The following is a 5,000-nucleotide window of genomic DNA, read 5'->3' as shown; positions in this document are numbered from 1 at the left end:
CTGTTACAGAACTTCTTGCGTCCCTGCCTGATATTTCCTACTTCTTTTCGCATGTCTGCCAGTGAAAATTCCTTCTTTGTTCGTGCATGCACAGTCAAGATCTTAGGAAACCATAAATACGTTAAAAATAATACATGAGTGTGGAGTTCTCACTTATCCGTGTCTTTGTATGAGCTTTGCGCTATGCATATATTTGTGTTCATAGTATTGTAATCGATGTTATTACCCCCTAAAACTAAACTAACCTAAATGGGGAAATATCGTTGATTCTTATAGCAGTGTCTGAACAGATTACAAGAATTGCCCTATTTGGGGGTTATCCTCATAGCTACGCTTTCGCTATGTTTTATCCCTCTTACAGTTGTTGGCATGATACTATCCCATAAGTGCCTGCAATATTATTTCCTGACTGGCCCAATTCATTTGTTGTCCAGGGCTCATGATACCTCTAGCCCCAGGGGCTTTGCTTCATTGCTAAATGCATCAAGAGCCGCCTCTAGGGTTTCCAGAGATTCAGAGAGAACAGCAACATCATCAGCAAAGTCAAGGTCTGTAATCTTGATATGCCCAGAGTTGCTCCACAGTGACTTTGGACAGTAGCTCTACCCAGTATCCAATCCATGCAAGTGTTGAAAAATGTTGGTGCAAAAACACAGCCTTGCCTCACACCTAAACTAACAGGGAAGAAGCTCGACAGGCCCTCACCACACTTTACAGCACTTTCAGTGCCTGTATACAGGTTTGCTATTAGTCCAATAATCCTTGTTGGAATTCCTCTTAGCCTCAGGATCTCCCAGAGTGATTCGCGATGCATCGTGTCAAACGCCTTCTTGAGGTGGATGTAGGCTGCGAGCAGCCCACGTCCGAACTCACGACGGCGCTCTACAATGACTCGAAGCACCAGGATGCGGTCTATTGTGGACTTACCAGGAGTGAATCCAGATTTCTCCGACCTTTGGTGTCTCAACAGGTGGTCTCTGATACGTCTCAGTAAGATGTGCGCGAGTACCTTGCCTGGTACACTAAGTAGTGTAATGCCTCGGTGATTGCTGCAGTCCCAGCGATCCCCTTTCCCCTGCCAGAGAGGGATGACCACACCCCTCAGCAGGTCAGGGGGGATGGTACCAGTCTACCAGATGGCAGACAGGACTGCATGCAAGCCCTTTGCCATAGGTTCTCCACCAGCCTTTAGCATTCAGCTGGGATGCCACAAACACCTGCTGCTTTACCACTCTTCAGTTTGGAGATCGCCCACCTGACTTCATTCAGGGAGGGTGGATCCTCACTGATGGGTGGGTCTGGCAAAGGAATCTCAACATGTAGTCGTCTGTGAGGAGGGCTTGGAGTTCAGCTTTCTCAGGGCTTGGTAGGCAGGACGAAGGTCATTTCCTAAGAAATGGCTTTTGACCTCCTCTGCAACATTACTGATAAACTGCTCCTTATCCCTTCTCAACAGTGACCTAGTCCTGCGCACCAGAGAACGGTGCAAGTTGCGATCCCCTGACAATCGAGCCGCAAGACAAGCATCTGTGGCTTCCAGTGTCTCCTGCAAGATGGAATTCTGTCTTGCTCTTGGGCGTTCACTAATGGATCCCTGAGCTGCATCAAGCGTGCAGGGTCTGTCAGGCCTTCGAGTGCTGTGAGACGACCAGAGATAGCCTCGGCAAACCCCCGGACATACTTGTCCTCCTTCAATCTATCCAAATGAAACACCCTAGGGTGTTCATTTGGGCGACGGGGGGTTCTAAAGTGGACCCGGAGAGTAGCCACAACTAATCTATGATCAGTTCCACAGAACTCGGCGCTTCGATACACCTTGCAGTTCTGGAGGATCCTCCACCGAGTGCTAAAGAGGATGTGGTCGATCTCCTTGGCCACACTACCCGTACCGCTGTACCAAGTCCAACGATGCGGGTCAGAGCACTGATACCAGGATCCAGAAATCCTCAAATTCTGGGACCTAGCAAAGTCACGGAAAAGGAGGCTATTCACGTTGCCAGCATCAGCTCCTGAGCCATGAGGACCGACAGACATCTCGTAGCCAGCTTGATCACAGCCGGATACCGCATTGAAGTCGCCCAGAACAATACGAATATCTCGCCGAGGACATCTGTCTGCCACAGATGCAGAGACATGAAGCCAAATGTTCAGTCTCAATACCATAATATGCTCATATACTGGAGTGACCTCATCTACCGAGGGTTGAAGTCTGCTGGAGATGGCTATGGCTACTCCCTGGAGATGGTGGCCATCGCTGCGGGCTGACCAGTAGTAGGTATAGCCACCCACACTAATCGTGCCACTGCCAGGTCTTCTCACCTCCGAGAGAGCAGCCACCTTAACTCTCAGCTGCTTCAATTCCCTCGATAGTAGTGGTAACCGATCGTCCTGTCGCAGGGAACGGACGTTCCAAGCCCCCACCCTGACAGTCCGCCTGAGGTCTAACCTCGGGCAGTCACTCTGGGTGGGCGCCACCTCTGCCACCCCTACTGACGCCGCCCCATATAGAGGAGGTTGGCTGGCTGCAGGGCTCCCTGGGGCTTTCCCCCATAAGCAACACGTCAGGTTGGCGGCCTCTGGGACCCATATGGGATGGCGGGTAACCCCCCCCTCCCCATCCGAGTCCCAGTGGTCGCCAACCCAGAGGGACCCACAGCCCGCCGTTCTTGCTGGGAAGGGGCTTTAGCCCTCCCCCCAGCACCAACAACTACATGTTTCGTTATCAGTGGCTATCTCGGGGGGGCCGGCTGGCAAGGCCTGCCTCCCCACAGCCGCCCATTGAACCCAGGGGGCACGGGGGCAGGAGTTAGTACGAAGCCAGGGCGTATCCACACGCCGTTGGGCCATGGTTCCGTAGCTTTAGGGCCTCCTGCTGCTCCAAGAGCCTCCCCAGTTCAGCCTAGGACCGCAAGGTACCTAGTTTCCATGGGTGGCCACGAGGAGGCACTGCAGAAGTCTTGATGATGGAGAGGCTATGAGCTGGCAGGGGTGTCTTATGCATAGCTGCTCCCTTTTTCGCACCAGGCTAGCCAGCGGTGACAGCTGTAAGCGAGAAGGCATGCAAACACTTAACACTAACTAGGCTACCACACCATCGCTTCACATCACCCCGAGCATGAAGCACCCACCCACATAAGGTAATGTTTTCTAAACTAAGAAAACGTAAATATTAAGAGAAAGCAATTATCTTAATTGATTACACAAAACTGAGCATATATCATTATCTTCACGCAACTCTGACCTGAGGCTTATGGCCTTCCGTTGATGTGGTAATAAGGAACGATTACAAAACAGGACCTGCAGTGTTACACAATAAGGCACCACCATTAGGGAGCAGACGTTCACACATTGGTGTTTCATTACAGCAATAAGTTTATAAAGGGAAATGGGGGAGCCTAAAGGACTAAGTAAACTATGCTAATATTAAATAAAATATGCATTACACTGCACTGCCAAACGAGGCGATGATCAAGAAATATATCTCAAATATATACTTCAGGATCTGTGGCATTTTTTAAAAACCTTTATAATGGTCGACACTGAGGAAGATGTTGATCTACAGTGTTTATTCTAAACGAAAATTTAGTTTTACATATGCATGAGAATCAGTCTTTCCCTGCACTCTGGCCAGAAGTCTCAGTTTGCAAATATTCTGGAAGCTACCGTTTTCCCTTCAACTGGGGCTGGCAAAAAGATAGTGAGGTTTGGCAAGTTCTATGGACAACAGTTCCACCAATTGCTCAGGACTGCGAGCAGTTGACAAAATGCGGCTGCAAGAATGAATGCCGAGGACGATGCATATGTCAGCCTGAAGAGTACACAGTTATGTGCCTGCAGATGTGAGGACTAAAAGAATCAATCGGAGCTGTAAATCAACAGCAAGTCGTTTTCTGACTCAGACAACACAGAAGTCAATCGGTTTTTTAACATTGTTTGTAAAAAACAGAATCAAATTTAATATTACCCTATATATCGACAAAGTGTAATCCCCATTGTATCACCATACTATTTAGTAATTTTAATTTTCTAAATACAAAATTGGATTCTCACATTCAAAAATAACTATTTCAATTCATAGACCATCAAAATAGGATTATTCAATGAAAATAATTAAAACGCCGTATAATACCACTTCAAATGGCGGCTATTTGTATTTTCAAGTGGATAAGGTTCTGAAGAACTTGTATGCAAAATTTGGTTTCAGTAATCTGCTCCGGCAATTCCATTGTATAATGGTAGATGCGAAAATTATATTTTATGTTTTTTTTAGTGCCTTGTCCGCCAGGTCTAGTATTTTTTTTTTTTTTTTTTTTTTTGGGGGGGGGAGTTGCCTCATCTCCCTCGTTGGCAGAGGGCAACCTGCTTCTCTCTCTCGACAGCCAGGTGAATCCTCAAAGGAGTCGCCTTGACAGAGAGGTGCAACACAGACTGTAATTCGGTATCAGCCTCCTTAAGAAGTTTATGTTAGGTTGATACACCATTTGGTCATTTGAGATACTTTAATATTCAATCCTTTAACTTTTTGTTTAAGTTCAGCATTTTTTTTTTTTTTTTTTTTTTTTTTTTTTTTTTTTTTTTTTTTTTTTTTTTAGTTGCAAGCTGTTAACTGACATTACTTGCACTAGGAGTGCATTATAGGGAGTATCGAGTTTTTGGGTCAAACTTTCCACTTTCCTCTTACCTTCAATATAACTAACTTCATGTTTTCTCTTACATGCTAATGTCTTAGTCTCCTTCTTCAGGCTGCTGCACTCAGCAAAGCCAGACTGATGGGTACCTACACAATTAGCACATTTGAATGTTCTACTAGTACATGTAATGGTGTCATGGACCTCAGCACAGTTAGTGCAAGTGAATTTGAGTCTCTGTGGGTATATCTTAATGAGGTGTGTCCAAAAAATGGGCATCTATTACAACGCAATGGTTTTTGGATGTAAGGTCTTACTTGAATACGTTCATGTCCAATACTGACATCCTCTGGGATTCGATTTTATTCAGTG

Source organism: Penaeus chinensis, chromosome 12 (genome assembly GCF_019202785.1).
Source record: "Penaeus chinensis breed Huanghai No. 1 chromosome 12, ASM1920278v2, whole genome shotgun sequence".
Lineage (NCBI taxonomy): Eukaryota > Metazoa > Arthropoda > Malacostraca > Decapoda > Penaeidae > Penaeus > Penaeus chinensis.
This window is presented reverse-complemented; position numbering follows the sequence as displayed.